Below are 25,649 nucleotides of genomic sequence, written 5' to 3' on the forward strand. Positions count from 1 at the left end.
CTCAGGACACTGAAGGAAGGCAATTAGCAAAGAAGATGATAGTCAGGAAAACATTTTAGAAAGGCTGAATGGAATAATTTAAAGGTATTGTTATTAATGATGGCAATTACAGTACTGGAAAGCTCAGTGGTTTTTTATACAGGACAGGAAAAGGAATAAAACCAAGCAACCTCTACAAGAATGCAAGAGAAGCAGCAATGAGCTGTGGAAACCAAACAAGATCAGCCTCAGGACAACCAAGCCAAATCCTCTGCTTCAGTAAACCAGCGGGGGTCCCCTGGAGTTCAGGGGCTGGGGGAGAACAAGGCTACCTCCCTCTGACCAGGGCAGAGGATATTAAAGCTGAGCTTTCCAAAGACTTTCGGGAAGCCAGCTCAAAGTCACTGCAATTAAATGAGCCAAGGAATTCCCCCGAGGCTGTGCAAGAACCTCCGCTCTGCTCTGCGGAGCCGCTCTCCCAAGAGTCACCAGAGCAAGTGTCACCCACCTCTCACACCCCATTCTCCTACGGGCCACCAGGCCGCCAGCTTGGGGCTTTTTCTGACAATCGTGCAAAAGCCATCAAACCCACCAGTCATTAATTCTCAGGAAGCACCCACTGCCTCATTGGTAATTACTTAAATAAACTTCCCTTTCATGGTGTCTGAGCCAAGGTCTTTTTTTTCTGACACATCCCAATAAAGTTTTATTTAAGGTAAGATAACAGGAGGGTTATGCACACGAGCTGGGCTGCACCTGACTAAACACGGGGCCCATTGGTGACAGCCGGATAGTTCGAGCAGGATTTCACCGCCTCACTCCTCTCCTCCACGGCCAGCGCAGCCCCTTCCAGCTCACAGCCCATGTACCATTTCCCCTTATATATGCAGCGTGTATCCTTCATGCAAATCTGTCTCATAAATCACTGCATCCCAGGTGCACCACGGAGTAATTTGCAAGGAAAATACTGTTCCAACTGAAGGACCCAGCATACCACAGTGGTCTTTATGAGGGGTAATATCCAGGATAGGGGTGACTTGGAAACCTGCCAGCCTCCAAAACTGATTCATCCTGCCTGACCTTAAATCTTGGATCCTGACTATTGCAGACGGAGCCGCCTTCGCAGGCAGGAAGCATCAGTCACGGCCGTGTTCATATCCCCTCCTGCCCCTGGCTACAGGGCCCCAGGGGCACGTGAGAACCCCCAGCTTGAGAACCTGGCATTTGGGTTATGAACTACCCGAACATAACCAAAATGAGCATCTCCAGAAACAGCAGCGTGAAGTGTCATTTGGCACTGGGCAGAACCAACCCTGGCATTTTGCTTCCTGCAACCTCGCTAAAAGTTGCAGCCCATGTTTACCTCACCTGCACGGTTTTGAGAAAGATCTTATTGGTCTTAGTGATTTACGCATCTAAGAGCTGAGAACCTGGTCCCAAAACTCCAAGAATTTCTTAAATTTTAAGACTTCTGCTCTGTCAAGTGATCATTTTCTCTCTGATACAGAATTATACCCAGGCACCTGTTTGCTGCAGTTAACCCAACACTAATCCAAGCATCTCTAGTTCTCACGTTTCCATGGTATTTACTATACTCCCAAACAACTTATTCTTATTTACAGATGTCAGGAATACACTTTGCTAACCAGACCTTTAACCCCCTTCCATGCAGAGCTGTGAGATACTATAGAGTTACTTGCAAGCATAGGACTCATTTTTTCAGAGAAAGAAGCATTAAGCTACCAAAGTAACGATCCATTTAAGTCAAAAGTTTAATAGTTTTGTTGTGGCAAGAGAAAAATCTCAGGATATCAAAGAGTCAAGGGAGGAATATGGTGCTCAGCTGAGAAAATGGACAAGCAGTCAGACATAAAAGGCTTTCTACAGCTCTGACAAAGAATAAACTCAAGCTCCTATAGAGCTTAGCTTAAACCAAAAGGATAGAAAAAGGAGACAAAATATGGAATTAAGATATTTCCCCTCTATTGATATTAACTACAGTGATCGGGTGATATGTAATGGCATAAGATATCTCTAATTTTCATAAGAAAAAATAAACTAGGACGACAAATAGGTTGGGGATTTTCAATAACAACCTAGAAATGGACATTTTAGACCATTTAGATCACATCATAGGTATTCATGACTTCACCCGCGCTCAGCACAGCCAGGACTAGCTGTCAGGCAAGAGCAGTGGATGTAGGAGCCCAGAGTAGCTCCTGGCATGTCCCTGGCCCCACAATGCCGGAGCTTAGCACTGCCCACAGGCATTTGTAACTCTGAGGATAGAGAGGTGGTTGAACAGGATTGATCAGGAGCAGGGACAAACAGCAACCTGGGTCTGCTCAAACACAGCCACCTAAGAGCTGCTGAGGGACAGGGACATGTGCCTCCTCCTGAGCATGGTTGGCACGTGCTGCCACACAGGAGGATTGCTATCCCTCCGTGCGTTCAGTACTGCACCTCTCAACCCTACGAGCCAGCTGATGTCCACCAGACAGCACTGCTGCTGATGGCACTCCCCAGAGAGGTCCTGGTGCACTCCTGGGTTCCCTGTTAGGTCCAGACAGACACACAAATGTCTAGCCCAGAGGTGGTCCAGTAGGGAGCGGACTTGTCCAAACACATGCTGGGGACAGGGCTCCCTGCCATTCCCCAAAATGCTTTGACCCCTGCCCTCCTGGAATGAAACCAGCCCCTCAAAACTACCAGTATGAGGAACAGAAAATTGCAAATGACTTAAAGTGGGGTGGAAAACTCTGAGTTCGACGATCACAAGCTGAGGCCGCTAATCTTCTTGTCATGGGAGCAGACTCACCCAGCAGAAGGGAATTCCTGCCTTTGACTGGACTAATTAAAGGCATCGAACTCTGCACCCGTTATGGCTTGATGTGCCTTAATCCGATGTGACATTCGACATACGCAAGGAAGGCAGACGCAAACATACGGTTCTCATTGCTTAAAGGGGTTTGGCATCCGCGGGGGTATACCAGATGCAGCACGCCTCCTCCGCTGGCCCCGCTGGGGTGAGCTGTGTGGGGTGGCAAAGTGGGGGATAATTACCCATCCCACCCCCGAGCCACTGACGGCCCTGGGTGGCTACACACCCTGCGGAAGGTCCCATGTAGGGGACAGGAGTGTGGCCTGAGCCAGCGCTGAAAGGTCGTTTGAGAAGGTGGGGGCTGGACTGGGATTCAAAGCTTTTCTCCAGCGAAATGCAAGTGGAAGCTGCTGAATGAGCAGTGACCGTCTCTCCCGTGCAGGTACAGGAACAATCGGCTGCTGTGCCCTGGGAGCGCAGAAGATTTCCAAGCAAGATGGGACACTAGATTGTAAGCATCTCAAATCAGAAAGATTAAAGACACAACATGAACCAACTGAGTATTTGGATAGAGTGATGTGAATCATGGATATTCCTTGTGTTCCTCATCTCCTGTCCACGACTGGCCTCTCTGAAGTCCAGGGATATGTTGCCACACTCCATCACGCTCAGCAGAATCCTGAACCAGCCCTGGGAAGAAAACCTGCTTTAGACACTGATGGGAAGGAGACAAACCTCCTCATACTTCAAAGACAAAAGCCCACTCTCTGCCGAGCACGGCAATGTCGGAAGCAGCGTAGCATGGCCAGCAGGGCGCAGGGCCACCCATGCAGCTTCAGAGCACCCACAGCACTGGCAGCGGCAGAGGAGGGCAGTCCGTGGCAGGTGAGTCCGTATGTCTGTGCCATGGGAGCATCTGACTCTGAAGACTTGGCTTGAGATGCAGGCCCTGAAAAAACACAAAGCTTTCTCAATGGCACTAGAAGATATCAACTTTCCTCTTCAATTATTGCTTTTTCTCTAAAAGATTAGAGTCCCATACCACTATTACTTGTACTGACAACTAAAAGTGTTGGTCTGCTAGGTCGCATGGCAGAAGGCGGTGTGTTTACATCTGAAGGTCCCAAGTTCATTTCCAGTTAATGATCCATAAGAGGGACTGCTGCATTTCTCCCAGGAAGATTGCTTGGAAGCAACTGATAGACTGCTTAGGCTAAGGTAGAAACAAAGCACTGAAATATTGTCACGAGTCATAAATCAGGCAAAGTCAGTGATGCTCTATGAGGAACAGTAATGTTTGGTGCACACTACTACCAATAGCTGGTCAGTAAAAGCTCCTTGAGAGTTAAAAAAGCAAAAAGATGTGATTTCAGTACAACTTAAATGCAGAACATGTTCAAATTCATATTTAATAAAGCAATTATTGTTTATTATTGAAGTACCAATTGATTATTAAAAACACATTTATTGAGGCTGGACCACAAGGTAACAGATACGTACCTCAGGCATAGTTGCGAAACCTCAGTAAATAGCGATTATTAGAAACAGATTTATCGAGGCCTAACGATACCATAAGATGCGTATCAGTTACAGAGCTCTTAAAACCCGATCAGTATGTTCTTAAGCCATTTTTTACTGAGGGTTTATAGCTCAGCAGTAGGGCTACATGTCTTCATTTAGCATTGTTAAGCCACATGGAATATCATCTTAATGCTCATTTGATATTTAATTAAGGTAGCGTTTGCAGGGAAAAGACTACACAAACCAATGAGAACCAGGAAAAAAACCCCAATCATTCTCCTGCTGTCAAACCCACCGATCAGAGCTGCTATTTGACCTTTTGTAGAATCTTTTCATTAATCTCTGAACCCCTCTTTGGATGGAACGCGTGGACCATGCCAGTCTGAGGACATGAACACGTGACACAGAGTTGCATCCATCCTGGTGCGTGATGCCACGAGCGGAGCGTGTCCTGCCCACAGCTCAAACCTCCATTCGGCTTCAACCAGCTCCCACTCGACGAGCCCCTGTGTCCCACGAGGGCCTTCGCCAAGGCTGTTGCAAACTGTAATCAAAACTGCGATGATGCCAAAATTGGACAGAGACCTAATAGTGCCCAGGAGGAGGAGGAGGGCAGGAGCAGCGCTGGCCACAGACCGTCAGCGCAGCAGGCGGAGGGCACCCCAGGTGTGCTGTCCTCACTTATTCACGGAGAACAAGTCCTGTCCCATTGCCCCCTTCACAAATGCTTAAACATTTGCCCGGCAAAGCCACTCTTCCTCCCGTCCTTCCCTGCCAGCCCTCACGGCACCCGCTTCTGCTGCCAGATCTGGCGTCTCCATCCCACACACGTGGGGTACCAGACTACAGCGCAGCCATTGGAGACTCCCTGTGCCGAGCGAGCCTTTCCCATGTCTCGGGATGAATACAGGAGACCATATCCCCAGAGACACAGCCAGCAAAACAAAGAGGCAGTATGGAAACTACAGCCGGAGTGAAGGCAGCGATTTTGCCCAGATCATGCAGAACGGCTGGGGCAAAGCCCAGGGGAGGGGAGAGGTCTGCGCCTTTTCTTTCGCTGTGCCTTAAGACCTCCCAGCCTCTCCACCAGAGAGGGAGGGGAGAAAGGAGCCCAGATTACTGAAGAAGTCCCCTAGCTCCAGCCTCCTCTGTTCAAATTTATATATTCCACTACAGGTGACATCATGATTGCTGGAGTCTGACAGGTGATGCTGTAAAATGCATGAAACCATAAAAATTTCAACAGCAGCAAGCTCCATTGCCGCTACATCTGACAGCACTTAGCTGCCCAGCTAACACAAATATTATAAAAGCACTCGGGAAAGAAATCCAACCTGCCTGACCTCAGTTTTGGACTAATAAACAGTACAGCATGACCAGATTTCACCCACATATAATAAACAGACAGCTTTTAAAGAAACCAAAGCAGGGTGTTGGTAGGTGTAAAGAACTAAGGGAAGAGACGAGTTAAAGGTGGGCAAAGTCACTGCTGAACACAGAGGGCTCAGCTCCCAGCCCGCTCCACTTTCTGCCACTCCGGCTCCCTACCAGGAGATCTGTCTTAGGGTCTGCATAACTATAGCTGCAAAAAAACGCTCACTGGTGTTACACAGCCAGACCAGGGTTGGGTAATTGCCTAAACTGTGTCAGAGCACCTGATGTTCATTTCTGCCCTCTCCGCAGGGAAAGGGTGAGTAATCTTGTCTCCGAAAGTTGGACAGTAAGTGAATCTAAAAGAATTATTGCCCTTTCTTTCATCACTCTCAGCACTAAATTTTAAAAGCCCGAGGATCTGCTTTCTATTTCTTTCTGCTGTGAAGTCCCGCTGGTTTCCCCGGAGGACAGCACTGTGCCTGGGCTCCGTGGAAAGCGCTCTCTGAAGGAGGATGCCCACGTGGGCAACAGCCTGCCCGCACCACCGTGGTGAGTCAGGCAGACGCGGGCTGGGGGCTGCAGCTGGGGCAGGGATCTTCAAACCAGACATGCTGAAATGGATCTTCGGCTTCTCCAGAGAGAACTGGTTTCCATGGGCTATTTTGGAATTAGTTAGATAGATGGATGGGCAGAAGCAGCTTGTCACCTTCCAACGGGCCACCCCAAAAGCTTTCCAAGCAGAGTTGTGGAGCCTTGGGAACCAATGCTGGCTGTTCTTAGTCACCTCTGAGACCCTCAAGCTAACCCACAGGGTCCCATTTCCAACCCACCATGCACCCATGCACCGGCCACCACCACCCCCAGTATAGCTCAGCCCAGGGACTGTCCCAGCATCCAGGACACTGGAGGCTGCGCCCAGGAAACAAACGGGTACCCAGCCCATTTAGCATCTGTGCCGCAAAGCACACCTGGAATGTGATTTGCTGTTAGATAGTAGTGACAGTCTATTAAAACAGGCAAGCAACAGAAGTTACTATAAATACATATATAGCTCCATTAAATCCCCCTTTATTCAAATGATTGGAGAGCTGTCTCTGAGCTAGCTCACTCGCTCTCACGGATGCGTATACAAGAGGGGGAGTGAGCGGCGCAGCAGGCACCAATGGGGCTGCCCTGCTCTGGAGCTGTGTTACCAGGCAAAACAAAAAGCATCATCGAAATCACATTATTATCCACACAGCTACAGTAATCGGCAATGATGGTCACCCTTCTAAGTATGGGTTTTGATGCTAAAGCCAGACATATTTAAATGTCATTTTTTCAACCGAAAGTAAAACGGTATTGCAAAATTCTATAATCTTTTTAATCCCAGGTTTCAGAAAGCACTTCAGTGGAAAGTGTATAATAATTTTTCACAAAATCATTGCTGTTTTTTCACCATTACAGATCTCCTTTTTCTGTTGAGCTAACTAGTGATAGATCCAGCAGATTTTTCAAACAATTTTTAGTTACAGGAAAAATATGAATAATTTTTAAAAAATGAAAAGTGCATTCACTGGACCGAGTTTAAATCTTTTTCACATAAATGGTTTCATATTTTGAAGTCACATTTATCAGAGTTGACATCAACTGATGGAAATTTTAATCACTGTTACAGGCAGTGATTAAAAGCACCTGATACAGACCAATACAGGACAGCGATTCCTCGGTGAGGAAAATCAGCCCTTACCATACCATGGGACAGGAGAAATTGCTACCAGGTAGGACTTCACCTTTCCTGCTCCAGTTCTTCTCTGTCTCCGGTTCACCAGCCAGGTCCAGCTACAAAAACCCCAAATCACAGATCTTTACAAATACGACCAGACACTGAGAGTGGTCTTTGCAGTCACCTTCATGCAGGACCAGAAAGGTACTTAGGCGCCCGATTTCAGCTAAAATAAAAGGGATGTCCATTAATGCCCGTGGGAATTTTCCTGCCTAATCCCTCCCTGGATCACATCCCACACCTCCCTGCTGCTTCTCCACTGCAGAATGCAGCAGAAAATGCTAATGGGACTTCACAGGGTTGTATCACTTCTAACTTGGGATGCGCAAGGGCTCAGCTATCCTAATTAAAACAAAGCCATTACCAGGAAATGAGCACTCCCTAACTAGCACGGGAGAGCAGCTCTGGATTAAGTGCTCCCATCTCCTGCTGCTGCCAACCTCTCTGGATAATCTCCTCGCCAGGACACCAGCCTGGAGGGAGCAGGAGCAGCTGCCCGGGGCTCCCTGCGGTGGGTGCGGAGCTGCGGAGTCCCCGTTAATTCGTGGCAAGCCAGAAGATGGCACTCCGCAACATGCAGAGCATCCTGGGCTTTGCGTGCCCCCGAACCCTCCCCTGTGTGCTGCCAGGCAGTTTCTTCCACCCATCATCAGCATCCAGGAGAGCCCTCAGCTGCAGCACGCCTGTGCCAGCCCCCGGGAGATGACGGCCAGCAGCGAGAAGGGGACACGGGAGGTGACGGCCAGCAGCGAGAAGGGGACATGGTCACCAGCCACTGCCGGGCAGCTGTGCAGTCCCCTGCCCTACACCTGCAGCAATCCTGCGGCACCACCTGGCTCCCAGCAGCTCCAGTTTGCAACCTTAGGGTCTCTTTAATGCAATCTCCCTCTTTTTTATGGAATAGGCAAAAAAGTCATAATAACCGATCATAAAAAAATCAAAATCGTTTACCTTTCAGGAGGCAACCCAGCGCAGGCTATTACAGGGTAATTTGGTACATCATAAAGTTTCCTATTAGAACAGAAAATAGGGCTGCTTGCATGAGCTGCCAATTGGAAATAAAATAGTAGTGAGGCTGTGATCATTAGCACTGCTTTTTCTATTTCACCGTTTGCTCTCCATCGGGCTAGGAAGAGGAGGGAGATTGAGATGCAGGTGAAAGCAGATGAGACAGGTCTGCAAGGCAGGAGAAATGAACAGAGAGCGGCTCTTCATGTTCACGAAGAATCACGAATGATCTCTTCTTCCACCTATTGCATTTACAGTGCAGAGCCCCACAGAGTGATGGTGGCTGCAGGATGAGTCCCCAGACCATAGCGGGCTGTCCAGTCTCCTGAAGTACACGACAGCAACAGCAGAGCAGCTCAGAAGAGAGGCAGCTCATTTGCACTACTTGGGAACATGGCGTATGTTTTTTAAAAAAATTAAAAAAAAATAATAAAAATCCTGAAACTGCGATTAAAAGAGGCCAGAATGAGAGCAAGATGGCCTGTTACTGCGACCGGCCACTGTTTTAAATAAAGGCCCCAAAGTACTGGCATTCACATACATTTCTCAGCACATTTCCCTTTGCTGTTGGCAATCTTTGACATTGATCCTGTGCCTCATGCTTCTCCAGTTACTAGCTACATTAGAGTGCACGCAAAACATTCAGCAAAGCCCAGTCTCCTGCCAGCTGCGTTACAATTGCCAGGAACAGCTTTCCTGTGCCGTGCATGGCACACCAAAAGACAGCCCACATCACATCGGTGAACATGACCAAGGCCACGGAAGAGAGCAGTGGCAGAGGCAGGTATGATGTCTGGGCTCTTGAGACTGCACTCCCTAGGATGTCCTGAAGCTATTGACCCAGTCCATAGGTAAGCGGCACAGGAGGAAGGCTGAAGCATTTTGCTGCAGAAAAGCACCAGCAGAGCTGAAAGCTGTATAAATGATGCTTTTATTTCTGTGAAGGAGGAAAAAAGCCTCTCCCCTCTGTTAGCAGTTTCACTGTGCCAATGCTCATGCTAACAACATGCTTCCCTGGATGCCTTCTTGGTGGGATGGAGGGACCAGCTTACCTCCACACTGCAGCACAGCAATGAATCCCCATCACATAAACCACAGACACCATCAAAGAAACTGGTCCATGGAGATCAGACAGCATCAGCTTATAGTTTGGGGCACAGAGGCCACGAAGGGCCATGGAGCCCAGGTCACGAACCAAGAGCAAGCAATAACAACATGATCTGTTTGTTAACATTCATCCCATGGTTCACATCAAAACCCTCACACCCACTTGAGAGCTCTGTCCTATTGCATTATTCCTTGCAATTTATTAAGACAAATTGTTCCTGCACCACAGTTGGAAAGTAACTGAAACCAGCGGTGCTGTCTCCATCTCGTGGGGAACTGAAACCCGGCCAACACTGTGTCACTGCTCGCTAAACAGATCTGTGGTTTTGCTACCTCCCCACTTCTTCCCTTGGCTTTTGGGTGGTTTGCCTCCCAGTTGCTCGCAACGTTCAGTTCCCTCTCCCGTCCTGGCGCTGCAATCATCCCTGCAACCATCCCATGGCTCCACGCTCCCCAACCGCAGCAGGTGCTCCCCTGCCACGGGATGGCCACCCACAGGACAGGGGGAAGCCACCCAAAGCTGCTTATGGGAAACCTTTGTTGCCGGCAGTAGCAGCATCTGCAGGAGGAGCCCTGCCACAGCCATACCCACGGGTCTCTTCCAGCCCTAAACCCCCCAGCAGACCTCACACAACCTCTGTGCCTCTCCAGCCTCACACAGGGCTTTTAGGGCAGCGAGAGGGAGAGGGCACACATGCTGGGCAAGCAGCACGGCCTCTGATCTGGCTTTCATTTACCTTCACTTCTCCACGAAAAATCAGCAAAGGCTGGGTGCCCTGCCAAGGCGCCATGTGTCTCGTGTGGGCATCACCTCCTCTGTCCCCTGGTGTGCTGCAAACTGGCACCTTGCAGGGGCGTCCCGACACTTGTGACTGCTCAGTTGTGGGACACACAAGCCACGCTCACACCCAGGCACATACCAGGTGTTTCCAGCAAGCAAAGCGCTGTGAAGGTAAGTTGAGTTGCACAGGGAGATTTTTGGCAACTTCCTGGAAGAATAACACGGAGGATCATTGACAAGGACTTCTGCTGTCCCACAGCTATGCTGCTCCCACCAGAACATGTGAAAATCCACCCTGTGCCCACAATCCTCATGGCCCAAAGGCTGAAAAGCCCCAGATACCCATCACATCTGCTCACCCTCGCTTTTGCAAACCCTGTTAGATGATTACAAGAGCAATGTACTGACAAGAGCTACATGAATCTGCTCGTCTCGTGGCCACCGCAGCCGAAGAGCTGGGCAGTGTGCACCCCTTCTGCACACACACACGCGGGTGCGCGCGCACACACACACACACACATACACACACAGGGCTCTGTGAGCCAAAAGCGGCTCCACTCCCCAAATACCAGCCGGGTGTGACACTTAGATGGGCCAACCTGTTGACACTAAAGCCAGAAAGGTCAGCGCAGAGGTTGAGCGCCGAGGTGAGTGTTTGATTAAAACGGGTGGGTGAGGGTTTTTCAGGGATCTGTTGGGGATGGAAGTGAAAGCTTTATGGAGTGCCGGTGGGTGCTCTGACAGCGCTGGAGATGACACAGGTTTGGCACCGGCTGCAGCAGCGTTTCTCCCTCCCCATCTGACTTCCAAGCTCCAAAAGCCTTGGGGTGACTGACAACATTTTTGCTTTTATGTTCCGTTATATCACAATGAGCTTTGAATTTCCTTCCTCGCAAGGGGCTGTTCACATTTATTCTTAACATTTTCCTAAAAGATTTTGCTCCCATCAATTCACCACCACCTTCCCAGATTTGATGGCCCGTACCAGAGTTATTAGCCACTAGCAGGTACTCCATAATGCAACTTTCAGTCATAGCCATCTTTTATGACCACGACTCATTCCTTAAACCATTTCTTTTCCTTCTATCTTGCTTCGATTTTGGCTTTTCTTATTAATTAAATGGCAAGTTTCAATAGCCTAAGATTGAATTATAAGACTTGTTTAGAGCAAGCAGAATGATCAGAGCAAAGGGCAGAAGCTATATATGTAATATATACATATACTTAAGATACAGAACTTTGCTTCCAGACGTTTGGAACAAATTAAATAGAGGATCAAATTAACTAGTGATTGAATTAAGCGGAAAGCATCTCATTACCTAAAAGATGGAAACATGTGTCATTTTAAAACAGCTAAAAATAAAGCAAGAATGGGTTGAAATGAAAAGCAGGAACCTTGCAAATGTCAGCCAAATTTGGGCTCTGTTGAGCCCTCCAAATGTGAAGGTTGTAAATAAGGTGGGTTATGCTGCATAGTGGGAGCTGCTGGGAAATGATGGGCTTGGAAAACAGATGTTGCAAAAAGGAGCTGCTACACATCGCATTTCATACGTTTGCAACCAAAGAAATGTGTGCAGGGGGAAGAGGTCTCATCTGCAGGCCACGGCTTCGCAGGGAGGGTTGGGATGCCCAGGACATCATCCTCACCCACAGGCAGGCACCCTGGGCTTTGGATCTACTACTCGGTTGAAAATCCAGAGTAACTTTGCTTACTCTGTCAACTCGATGAACACTTCACTGTCAGTCAATGACTTTCATTTGTTCCTGCTGCCTGCTGCCCGGGGAGTTACTCAGATAGAGTTTCAGGTATTTCACAGAGAGGACCAAACCTGGTGACACAAATGTACCTTTTTAATCCAAGACTAAGCCAACTTGCTGCTGCTTTAATTCAGCCCCTTTATTCAAGGGCTCACTCTTCTGTTTTCCAGACACTTAATTTCCCTTGAAATAGATGGAAAAACCAGAGAGAGTGTTCAGATCCAGTCTTTTGTTTCACCATGAAAGAATCGAGATCATTTCACGTGTTTCTTCCCCCCTGCGATATCAACGCTCATCTTCCTTCCTGCTCATCTGGACCTTACAAATTCCAGTCACTTCCCATTCTGACACAACATTTCACTTAGTGATGCATCAGATGGAAATTGTACTGAGCTGCCACCGGGTGCAGGAAATCACTTTTTCACTCCACCAAACTCCAGTCCCAAATTCAGAATGAGGAATAAGGCCTTAGCCCTCTCCCATCTAATGTCATATTTTTCCCTTTTGTTCCTTTTATGTATCACATTTTGACAAATGCAAGTGGCACTTTTCCAAGATAAATAACGTTATCTTTGCAGAACCCTACGGCACCCCATGGCAACTCATTATTTTTCAATTAAATATACTGTTCATTGGCAGTTGCTCTGCTTTAATTTTCTGCCATTTGTTTACTGAAGAACGAAATGCATAACACAAAGCCCTATAAAAGTCAGACTAAGTTAATTAAATGTGAAACTGGGAAACCCTAACTTTGCCTCCAGAGCAATTTTATCATGACATCTCCTTAAAAATGTCACTTTCTGCAGGAATTTATTTAGACATATGCAACCACTACGAATTAAATGTGCGGTCCCTTCACAACTCTCTCCAACAGAGACTTAGCAGTATTTTGTAACCACTGATTGTAGAAACAAGAGTTTACAAGATGCATAAAGCCAGATGAAGAAAATACTTTGCAGTCAGACCAATATTTTTAGATTCTTTACAGGTTTCTGAGTTATTTTGGCTGAATGCAGGATACCTAAATACCAGTTTGAAAACAATGCACCGTATTATTTTCCTTCAATTGTCAAGAAGACCTGATGTCATTCCTTTATAGAACCACGGGTTTGATCGATTGCAAAGCTGTCAAGTACATAGGCTTTTATCAGCCGTTTTACATACTAACAAAAATACTCTGATTAGGGTCCGCCACTAGCTGCACACTGCACATCACACAGAGCAAGAAATGACTGCACAGTAGATGTCAAAAATTAATCAAGACACAAACCTTGGCTGATGATGCTCCTAGACAATGTCAGAAATAATTTTTAAGCAACAGTATTCGATATTGGCATGCCCCTCTCCATCTGAGCTAGACAGCCCAGATAAATCACACCTTACCAGTACCCATTTCTCTGCATGGGTTACAGAGACCTTGCTGTCTTCTCAGATATGGATGTCTACACCGTAAATCATCGTATCTGTTCAGCTGAAATCCACCCTTGCAGCCTCAAAGTGGGGCGTCTAACACAAACCCACCACCCAGACACCTCTGCCAGCCACAGAAACATGCATTTTCATCCAGCCCTAAAAGAGGTATGTGAAATAGGTGAGATGAATTGCCACTTGGAAGTGCCAACTTCCTACCACCATTTGCAGCAACAACCTGTAAATTTTCCTTAGACTAAGTCACCAAATTTTAGGTTGAAAGCTGGAGGCAACTTATTCCAATCTAAGAGTAGAATTTGACATGTCAGAAATAGTTTTCCAGTGCTAAAAGATTCCCAGCTTGAAATTTGAAATTCCAGATTTATTTCTAAAATCATCACTCATTCTGATGAGAAAAGGAAAAGAGCAGTCTTTGCTGAGACACACAAATTAGAAACGACATGAATAATTAACAGAGGACTATGAAGCTGGGTAAAAGTCTCCATTTAGGTACGCAAAAGTTAGTTGGAACAAAACTGAAGCCAAGGCTTCAACATTGTGTTGGGACAAATTACTTTGAAGGGGAGATGTACTGGTTGCACCCATAAAGGTTTGGCCCAGGTTCTTATTGCGGGAATTAGCAACCCAGACTCCAGCTTGATGGGAAGAAGGTTTGTCCTGGTAGGAGCAACACGTAGAGGTCTGGCCAGAGCATATTGCATGTGCGCTTGACCTGTGCTACTGATCTCCTGGGAGGCAAAGAGTGGTGCCTGAGGCAGCAGCACCTTGGGTCAGGTGCAAGTGAAAGGCAGCATAGTGGTGTTGAGGTGAGCTTTACATCTCATGCAAGGTGAGAGAAGCACAGTGTCAGCAGCTAATAAGTTTATAACGGGGTTTCTTCCTCAAGCCAAATTCAGCCCAGATTTATAACTCCTCCATAACACTCTGAACCTTCTGACACTCCTCCTGAAACATTTCATTATTGCTCAATTACTGTCATGTTCTCTTAAGGACCTGGAGGCGGGGGGAGAAGGTCTCCATTTGGAGACCAGATGCTATTTCCATAGATACTCACAAAACTGCACTGCACAATAAATAATCCATTCATCCTTCAGAAGAAGGCTTTGAGGATATGATAAATTAAAACAAAAAAAAGGAAAAAACTGTGACATGTTCTATGTGTAATGGAAACTAACCAGAAACTAAGATGCTGAGCTGGTGGCAGGGCACCTTTGGCTTGTAGCCGTGCCAGACTGTCTGACTTAGAGACAACAAAAGTAAAAACCCTCCATAACCTCTGCATAGCACTAGCACCGGTCTCACTGGAAGACACGTGTATTGGGTTTGCATGGAAGGTTTTGGTAGCAGGGGGCTACAGGGGGGGCTTCTGTGAGAAGCTGCCAGAAGCCTCCCCCGTGCCCGGCGGAGCCCAGGCCAGGTGGCTCCAAGAGGGACTGGCCACTGGCCACGGCCGAGCCCAGCCGCCACGGGGGCAGCGCCTCGGGGTAACGGATTTGAGAAGGGGAGAAAAATCTGCGCAACAAACTGCAGCGGGAGAGAGGAGTGAGAAGGTGTGAGCAGCAGCCCTGCAGACACCCGGGGCAGGGCAGGGGGCTCCAGGCGCCGGAGCGAGACTCCCCGGCAGCCCGTGGGCAGCCCCGGGGGAGGTGGGCTGTGCCCCCCAGCCCACAGAGGTACACGGGGGAACAGACCAACTGCAGCCTGGGCAGGACCTCACACTGGAGCAGAGAAAGACGGTGAGGGGGAAGGAGTGGCAGAGAAAATGTGTGATGGACTGACCGCAGCCCCATCCCCATCCCCTGCACCACTCAGCGGGAGGAGGGAGAGAAATTGGGAGTGAAGTTGAGCCTGGGAAGAAGGGAGGGGTGGGGAAAAGGAGTTTTTAAATTTTGAGTTTATATCTCATCATGCTACTCTGATTTGACAGGCAATAAATATTTTTTTCCCCAGGTTGAGTCTGTTTTGCTCGTGACGGTAACTGCTGAGCGATCCCCCTGTGCTCATCTCGACCCACAAGCCTGTCATTGTATTTTCTCTCCCCTGCCCGGCTGGGGAGGGCAGTGACAGAGCCGCTTTGGTGGGCGCCTGGCCCCCAGCCAAGGGTCAGCCCCCCCCCCCCCCCCGACACCAAACAGCAGCGCTGCCAACCCAGCATCAGGAGACGTGCCCAAAGCAGGGGCACAGCAACCAGGCACAGCAGCTTGTCCCAGGTACGGGCACTGGGCTGGCCCCAGCACGGGAACGATGCACCAGGCTAACAGCGAGGGCACGAACCTGAGCCCATCTCCAGGACGCACTTACCACCCACGCACAAGCAGGCACTCCGCACCCACCTAAGCTGAGCTCTGGAAACTGAGAAACAAAGCGTTTTGTAGATCTAAAAGCAGGTTTGACCTCTTGCTCATCATCTCTGGGCAGAGTGGACTTGAGGCGTTACAGCCCACTCCAGCACTGAGTGTCTTAAATTCCATATCCTTCACCAGGAGGCACAGGGTTCCTGGATCCTACTGGGCTTAAAAGCCACCCTTGAGCTTGTCTCTGTCTTAGGATTTGTGAATCAACTGAAGCTTTCATGCATTCACAGGTTAGACACTTCCACAGCACATTATCATCCAAAACGCTCTTTCTGCTTTGATACTTGTAACAAGTCTCTGTTTGTACATATGGAAACCACATTATATATTCCAGATGGAAATTCATACTCTATTTCAGAGAAGGAAACGAGAGCTATTTCATACTAGATGCATAATTTGTTGTGTGAATATGAAATACGTGACTGCCTCACATGTTATGTTGTGAGCTAATCATAAAAAAAAATATAATGAAAAAGGTCCCATCTGTCTCTAAATCCTGTAATCCAACTGTTCTCAGCTAACTCCAGCCCTGCCAGTACCTGGTATACATACAGCAAGGAGAGTTTTCTGTGCCAGGGAAATACTGAAAACCAGAAGAGCATGCGCTGAGCTGCGGCTAAAGTTTCATCCGAGGCGGTGAGAGAATGTCTTGGAGAGAATAGAGACCTTATGACACCTCTTCAGCTGCCTGAAGTCATTCCCCAACTCTTCAAATTGTTCTTGACCTGCCTTTTTATCCGGGCTACCCTATCATTATCTTCTTAACATAATTTCCCCGCCATTCCCTGTAAAGCCTTAATGGGATCACTGGGAAAGATCCAGCTGCACATTAGAAAGTGCGGGGGCAAAGTGCCGTCCCCAACAGACGACGGGAACGCTGCCGCTCACGGCGGCCAGGCTGGGAACCCACGGCGGAGCTTGCTGGCGGCAGAAGCAGCTCTGCCAGGCAGGCAGTCGCTCCATGGCAAACACAAGCCGGCAGGTCTGATGGGCTCTGCCGTCTTCTGTCGTGGTCTCGTTTATCTGCAACCAGATCCTGAGCCTGACCTTACAGTTCTACTGTGTCACCAAAGGAGCTCCCCCACCCCCAGCACCGAAGGGACCATTTGTGGAGAATTATTCCATAGGAAACAGCAATACTTGTCTGTGCCTTTGTCCTTCGCTTTCAGTGCGCTACTGCAATCGCTTCAGCTTGCTCACCTCCAAAAATAAAACGGATATGAAACAGCACTGGGAGGTGTTACCACATTCCCAGGGCTGTTAGGACATTTTCACCTAAAGGCGCCAAAAAGAAGCCCCAACTCTCAGCTGGCATCTCACGGCAATTTTTCATGCTTTCAGTCTTCCACATTAACAATTTCAGTTTGTTAGGTGGGTTTGGGCCTGGTTTGGACCTAATGATGGGCAAGGGACATAAATGGGATGGCTCTCCTGTACTTAATGTCACGCAGTTCCTAGGAGTTAGGGGGTGCCAGACCTTTTGATAAACACAGTGGCTTCCGCTCCAGTCCACTAGCTACATCCCTTCTCCTCTCTGTGGGAGCCATAGCTACCCCTTCAGCACCTTCTGTGCCCTGCCAGATACTGTGCTACGGCCACAACAGCACAGCTGTGCTCAACCAGCCACAGAGGATTCACATCCCTCTTGGTGCTGGATGGGGACAGTGGCAAGGTGAAGGAGAACTGTCACCCATGAAGGACAGTGGCACTACACAGCTGCATCACTGGATCTCCATGCCCAGGACCCATGGATTTCAACATCAGATGGTACAGCTCACTGTAAAGGGCTCTTTTTTAACCTCAAAGAAGTTTTTGTTTTTTTCAAACAAGAGACCTTTTATTGCTATGCCAGTTTCAAGCCACGCTGAAGTTCTTAAACATCTGGGCCTGGGCCTTTTAAATTTAACCGGTCCATCAGCAATTGCATTCCAGCAGTATGAGCTGTGTCTGTCTCTCCCTAGGCCTGCACTCCATTTCCCCTTCAAACTAGGGGATATAAATAAATAAACCTTATTTACCGTCACCCCCTTACATCTCTTTTCCTATCTCTCACATGAAGTCTGGCAGAAATGGTGAGGCAGAAGCTCCCGTCCCTGAGGGCCCCTCCTCAGACCGAGGAAACACACGGAGGGCCTTAGCAGGGAATTCGTTAAATATGGCTCTTAGGGGAACATAGGAAGCAGGTCTTGTAATTTAGGCGGGCAAAACAAACATGATGAAACAAACAAAAAAAAAAGTATGAAAAAAATGCCATAACTACCAAGCAGCCCCCTGCAGCCCTTGCCAAATGAGCCTGAATGGAAAATCCCCTCTTGGCCCCAGGCCTGGGGACTTAGTGCAGCAGCCGGGCACCAAAGAGAATGTGATGCCACCAGAAGGTCTCATAGGAGCTGATTTACCCCCCGCCATTCCTCCTTGATCTCAAAGATGAATAGAAGAAGCCAGGGAACACTATTTATAGAAATATGGTACAAATAAAGAGTGATCTGATCTCTTTTCAAACCCATTGGAGATACCAACAGATTAGGTATGCTTTTCAAGACTTAGGAATTCTGTTGCTTTGTCATACAATCCCTTCCCTAAATTCATCAGATTTCCTCTTAAAACAATCACCCAAAGCAATCCAAGGGTACCTCGGCCCTTTTAATCACAGCAGTTCACCAGAATTCCTACTAACAGGGATGTCCACAATATTTCTCAGGTTCTTTCCAACTTCAGTCCCTGCAAGCTGCAGATCCAAGCTGTCCCCACCAAGCAACAGGCACCTCCCTCAGCTCTGCCTTCATCCAGAGAGGAAAGGCTGCTACCAAAGCAGTGAGATCACTAAAATCCAGATCATCCCCTGGTCATTCCTCCTTCCCTTTGCGCTGTTGAGGGTGATGACACTCCACCTGAGATGCCACAGCTAAGTCCTCACGTTTAATGGGATGAATCTTTGCCATCCTACAAGTTTAACTCACGAGATTACAAAAAAATAATTGCCTGGATTAACACGATTTTGCTGGCTTGAATCCATTTAACTAAGCAATGCAGGTCACTGTAACCTAACCTCTTCTCCTTGGGGATTTATCACCCCATCACCTCGGTCGAACCTGTATTTTACCACTACAGCACTTACACCCTCCATTTAGAGGGTTCCACATTAACAGTTACTTCATGGCTTGATTCAGAGCCTACTGCAGTGAATTAAAGACCTAACTACACTTCAACAGGTTTTAGATCTGATCCTTTAAGACCTTTTTCACTTACAAACCATGTAAATGTTTTAATCAAGAGGTCATGCACTAATGAATTAAAAATTACCCTGTAAGTGTCTTAGCCAACCAGCCCGCATGGACATGTTTCTGACAGGATCTGTCTTCCATCGTATCACTGACCGACACCTATTAATTTTAGCATCTCTGTTGAGAGAAAGGCAAATTAGCAATGATGTTAATTTACACCTCTCTCAGCTCCCAGAGATCTCTCCAAGCCCATTTGCCTCATGCTTCCTCTACCTCCTTGCCTAGAAAACTCCCCACATTGGGATGTGTCTGCTTACTGCTGACAGTAAAAATGGGGTAAGAAAATACCCAGAACAACATGTAACATGGAAAGGAAGGGGAAGGGGGTGGTGGTGAAGGTTCAGGGCTGGCCTGATGTGTCACACACCACTGGGACACACCAGTCAGCTCTGGTCCTCAACTTTAGCTCAGTTTTTGAGATGCACAAGGGGACAGCTGCTGCCTCGTATTGTGTTTTCCAAGTCTCACCCCAACTGCACCAGCGCCCAGCGACAGCTGTTAGAAGCCAACAAAGCCAAAGCAGCCACAGGAGTGTTTGCTCAGGTGGGCTTTACTTCTGGCTCTGTCACCTTCCCTCTTGACTTAGCTGTAAATCCCTCCTGGATCCTTTCTAACATGAGAGGCAGGGAGAGGGATGAATCCCTTGGGTTAAAACAAAGCACCTTGTCCAAGAGCAGTTGTTTGCCTTGTGAAAAAAAGGCTGACTTTTTACAAACAGCAGACAGCGTCCTGGGGATTTGGGGTGACTGCTGCAATGTTTTCTAGCTGGATAGTAAACAGCTAGGTAACCACTGACACAGGCTTGACACAGGGTTTGTGGTTCCTCTCCTTTTCTCTAGGGACCATAAGCCATGATCCCACTAGAGAAATGAATGATTTATCATAGCAGGGGTGCCTCATTAGGATTTATTACAAACCCTTGTGATAGCCCAGGAAAACTGCTTCCAGGAGTCATCCAATATACCAGAATTAATAAGACAGCCCCTCAGATGGAACTACGCTATCCAAATCCCTTTACACTGACCTGCAGCCCCGAAACACTACGACAGCCACAGCAGCTGCCCAACATTAACAGATATCTGCAACTTTTAACAAGAATCAGGCACAGAGCCGTTCCAAGCCGCAGCTATAAAACTGATGAACTGAGAGAAAACAAAGAGAAAGAGGAAAAGCACAGCATCATACCATAACTATTTGATTGTGATTTATGTCCCGTTCCACCTTGCTTTATCATAGCTAAGCCTTTCAGGAGAAAAAAATGCTACATACGCCATATAGAAATGGCTTTTGGTCCTGGGTGTGCAGCTCTGCTGCTTCATACAGCTGCAAGGGGGACTGCGGACAGTCCTGCCACACAAACCCAACACTTGCTCCCACTGAGAAAGCGTTCATGCAACTGTTGGATGCATTGATGGCACCTGCCTCACCACACAGCAGCGCCCACACTCCTGAAGTTTCGCTACAGCCTTGGAAAGTGGGCGATATACAACATGGTATCAGCTCGCTTGGGAGCATGGGTGCCTCGGCTGCGCTGAGGTCTGCACCAGCAATCATCAGCAGACTTCAGCACAAAGACAGCTGGGAGAGAGAGAAGGTGATACCTGGCACAGAGCTGACAACCGGATCATTCTGCCAGTTTTCAGAATCAGACTTTTCACTGTTTTGTTTTAAAGTGACATTTTTGTTTGCTTGTCTAAAAGCCAACCATGTTTTAAAGAAAAATGGTTGAACACACAAGTCAGAAATAACCCCAAAATGAAGCAAAATAGGGGGTTAAATGAAACAGTTCAGTTATCCCAATATGATTTTGTTTTCCGGGGGGGGCGGGCAGGAAAGGCAATTTTTCTGTTTAGCATTATCACTCTTTCTTTACTTTGTGATTTCCTAGTTGGCCAGCCACACCACATCTGCATTTCCCACACCTATCCCCTAACATGTTGGAGAGGAGCTGAATGCATCTACTTTTATCACCAAATATCATCAAAAAGTGTCCTTGCAACAGGTAACCAGCTCTCTCCATGTAAGGAGTGGAGACCCAGCCCTCAGCACTGCCATTAAAGTAACTTTAAAAAGGTGCAGAGCCCAGAGCAGCTACTGCCTTTCGATGGTGAAATAACTGTTTCTGCAGTAAGCTCAGTAACACAAGGGAAAGCTGCCCAGTGTGTGAAAAGATCCAGGACACCATTTTTCAGTTTGTTTTTCCCATCAGTATGTAATGTTATCCAGCTCACACACAGCTGAACTGGAGCATCCCTTCCAGGAAGATATCCAGGTTCAAGGTGAAGCATCCAAGCTAGAATGAATTTCCCCCTTGCCTTGGTCAGTGGCTACAATAGGTAATTACCATGTTGCTCCACAGTTGTCTCATTTCCAACCTAACTTCAACATCCATCCACTGGACCTTCTTATATCTTATTACACATCAGAAATCTTCTACTGGCACAGGGAATTATCTACCACGATCACATTGCCTCCAAACTTGCTTTTTGGCAAGCCAGACAGACTGAGCTGTTTAAGCCTGTCTCTCGTTCCAGACCTTGGCTCACCCCATTACAGCTGAGGTATCCTCCAACTCATATCCAAGAGAACAAAAGCCATCATGCCATTTGTAGGGTCATAAACTTTGGGCTTTGCCAATGAGCATCACCCACTGAAATCACCCCAGATGCAAACCCTGACCTGCTAGAAATCGGGTGTGTCGGAAGGAAGGAAATCACAGGCTCCGGAGTTCCTCAAAGGCTTTCATGAGCAGCCAGTTGCAAACATTTCCTGGTGTCAATTATCCATCAGCTCACGAATATCTGGCAACCTCTGCTCAGTTAGTGAACTTCAAAGTCTGTTCTTCACCATGGTGCTGTGCAACACCCATGAGAGCTATGTGTGCTGTTTGAGATGGTTTCACTCAAAATGGCACCTGTCCATGGGCAAGATGACAATTCCCCAAACAAACGGCTCATTCTTTTGGCACTTGTATGGGAGGGGTCCAAGGAATGGTTTTCATCAACAAAACTCTCTCTGGGTACCACTGACAGCCAGAGCTTCCAGTCCAGGCATGCTGAGGTGAAAGTCCAAAGAATGCCATTGGTTCCTAGAGCCGATTCCTCCGCTGTCAAATCATCATCCAAAGAAAACACATTAAAATCAATGCCCTTAAAAATGACAAGCTCTGAAAAAATGCACTCTGCAAACAGAGACGGTCAATCCAAAGCTGTTCGGGAGGCAATCTCCAGCTGCCAGGCTGCCTGTCACAATATTCACCCACAGTTTTTCCCCAGTGAAATATTGTCCACCTAGCTGGAGCCAGCAGGCTGCTGCTCGTTTGCTCAGGCAGCCCCAGCAGCGTGGCGCAGGTTGTGCCTCACCGTATTTGTTCAGTCCAGAGAAAGGCAAATCTATCCGCTGACTCACGGGTGCTCTGCAAAAAGCACATCCCAACACCGAAGGGGCTTGATGCTGGTGGTCTCCCAAAGTGTGCTTTGCTGTCTCAGCAGCAGCTGTTTTTATGGAGCCCAAGGAAGTAGATAAACAAGGAGTTGAATGATTTTGTGAGTGAATTTAGGGCTTGTGATAACAGAGACAGAAAAGCGCCGCAGCCAGGCAAGGCATGGGGCAGGACGGTAGTTTCTAGTTCAACCAAGGTGACCCAGCAGGAACCGGACACCGTGCACAGCTGAAGCAGCCATCAGCCATCCTCTGCAGAGCTCCAGCGATTCCCCCGGGACCTCAGCCAGCTCTGCCGACCCCCCTGCAATCCCCCTGGGACGGCAGCACTGATTCTGAGCCCACACCGAGCCACCGACAAACCCCAGCGCTAAGATACGGTCAGCCTCCCGAGAGCTGACCCTTACACCAGGCTGCCTACACACCATCCCCTCCACCCAAACCATCTCCCTCCCAACCAGGAGCAACCTTCCAGCCTAGTCCCGACCTTCACGTGCGCAGACTGCGAACGGCAGTGAACCACGGATCAGACACATGACAGCAGCAGGATAATTACTGCTTTAAATGGAGAGACAGTCTAGCCATTAAAAGAAACCGTTAAGGGAAATGGTGGATTACCCACCACATGGTCTTTTCAGACTCAGAGTGGAAGAGATGTTTTAGCCAGAAATGAGTTAATGGGCTCAGTGGTGAGGTTAATGGACAAAATTTTATAGTCTGCTATTCAGCAGGTCAGACTAGATAAGGCTTTAGATGTTTCCTGCACTCCTAAGTCTGTATCTCTGAACAAATGGACGAGGGAATAATAGAGTCTCTTCCAGGCCACTCTACTCGTACGTTCAATTATGGGGAAGTTGGGGAAAGTTTATAAAACAGCAGTATTTTCTCCTGTGTTTGACACAGCGGGAAGCCAGCACTGATCTCTGTATCAGGGTGTTCAACACCCTGTATCACATCTCAGCACTTTCTGGGTCAGGTAACCCGCGCTGGCCGCCCAGCCTCATTCTGCAGGGAACAAAACTGTCCACCAAGTGCATCCTCACTCAGGAGCACCAGCTGGTGCTCAGGGTGTCCTCAGATGGCCCAGGCTGTGCTCACAGGTCCCACACGACCGAAGAAAATACCAGCAGTGGAGAGGGGTGATGTAGGTGTGAGCAAACGCCCGCTGCTGGAGCCAGTGGGGTGCCCGGGGCCATGCTCCGGGCAGGCGGCAGCAGCGGCAGCAGCACCACGGCTGCAGCAATAACCAAAAGTGCCCAACGCTGCCGCTAGCAACTTGCAAAGAGTCAACATCTTCCTATCTGGGCACTGAGAACCCCTGTTTCAGCAACATTTCTCCAATGCCTGTGAAGTAATTAGCAATAGCTCTTACCACTGTCCTTTCACGGAAGATGGCCTCATTAATTACATTACACTGAGTCAGCTTAGCATGCTCGGAGATAATAAAAACACTGTTAGCCCTTCTTCCAAAATAAGCAGCAAACTCGCATTTTACAGACACTTACACAAAGATCCCGTGATAAAAATACGACACCTTGTGTTTAAATATTTTCCATCCTTCCTTAGACTACCCGAATCTCTAAATACTTCCTACAGGAATCAGCTCACCCACTCCTGAACCGCCCGCATCAGACAAAACACTACGTGGTGTTTCAGGGTATCCAGCAGAAATAGCAAAACGGCTCTCGTTAAGAGGATGAAATGAACCTGCTTAGACTTTAATCAAGCACTGGTATTAATACACACCTGCATCACCTTAAAAGCATCAAGAGCCCTTAACAGCATTACCATATTTCACAGTATGACCTCTCCTGCCTCCACCCAAGGTCACTGGTATGAGGCTCTCTCTGTGGAGGAACCTCCTCTGCTGGCTCATCAGCTTCATCTAAATGAATGTGGTTGTTAATATCAACTAATCTACATATTGTTCGTGATGTTAATGCCTTTCACTTATGAACCCCACTATCTCCCAGCGCCTCGGCTGGGTAACGCGATACATTTACCCCCTAAACCTGCACGTGAGCCTGTTCAAGCCCTTCACAATATACGCTGTGCCACAGCTACCAGCCCAGGTTCATCCCCTATGACCTTAAATATATGAAAGAACATAATTTAATAATTTAGGGAGTTATCCTTATTATCAGAGGCAGGCAGAAGGGTTGAATGACCTTCCACGGGCACCTCTTAGGGTTGAATGACCTTCCACGGGCACCTCTTTGCTGATATTTTTAGGGAGCCTAGAGTAACTGGGGATGGGAAACATCCCATGGTAACTACTACACAGTAAGAAAGAGGCCATAACTTCTTTAAGGGAGAAAAAATGGGTATATTTGGGAAAAGACAAAATGTTTCTACTTAGCATTTTGAAGACGTTTTGAAATGTTTTCCTTCCTAAGTACATTTGTTTCAAAAAATCATCAGCATTTAATTTTTAAAGAGGGATTTAAATGGTTTCAGAGCATGCAGCTGAAGCAAGATGAATCAAACTAAACATTTAAGGTATTCTATTTTTTTTGCTGAATAATCTTCTTCTTAGTGTGATCAGAAAGAAATTAAGAAACATTTTTAACAACCAAAAGTAAAAAAAAAAACCAAGCAATTATTCAGACTTCTAGTTCTGAGCTGTTTTGAAAAATCTACCTTTTTGATATGCTTGAGATCATTTAAAGATATTAAGAAATATAGCTATATGTGCACCAAATTAAAGGAGGCATCAAAATACCAGATGCAAAATAAAGGCTTTAAAACAAATCTCCATAAAACTCAGTGAAAATATTTGAAAATTATTTATATTCCAAATAAAACAGGTGATTCTTCAATTAAAATGGAGATACAATCTTTCTTAAAAGTAATGAAAATGCAAATACTCAGTACCAGGTATATTAGGCTGGGAAACCACATTTATACAGAAAATAGGTCATGTTGCACTGAGTGAAAAAGGGAGGGAAAAGTGGAAAATTAAAGGCAAATTGAAGTCAAGTTCTTATTTTTCAACAGCGTCCTTTTAAAAAACTCACCCTTTAAG

The 25,649-nt window shown here is 47.4% G+C and overlaps 1 long non-coding RNA gene across 9 annotated transcripts in view; it reads right to left on the bottom strand.

The window, feature by feature from the left end:
• Nucleotides 1-3,411: 3,411 nt before the first annotated feature.
• Nucleotides 3,412-25,649, bottom strand: part of LOC119158153 — a 153,209-nt gene continuing 130,971 nt past the window's right edge. For 3 of the 9 annotated variants that reach the window (XR_005107789.1, XR_005107788.1, XR_005107787.1), the window contains 3 exons: nt 3,843-10,564; nt 3,649-3,749; nt 3,412-3,490 (listed from right to left, as the gene is read on the bottom strand). This is a non-coding gene — a long non-coding RNA (uncharacterized LOC119158153). The remainder of the gene's footprint in view (nt 3,491-3,648; nt 3,750-3,842; nt 10,565-25,649) is intronic. The other 6 variants (XR_005107796.1, XR_005107797.1, XR_005107791.1 and 3 more) reach the window with 6 other exon arrangements.

Source organism: Falco rusticolus, chromosome 1 (assembly GCF_015220075.1).
Source record: "Falco rusticolus isolate bFalRus1 chromosome 1, bFalRus1.pri, whole genome shotgun sequence".
Classification (NCBI taxonomy): domain Eukaryota; kingdom Metazoa; phylum Chordata; class Aves; order Falconiformes; family Falconidae; genus Falco; species Falco rusticolus.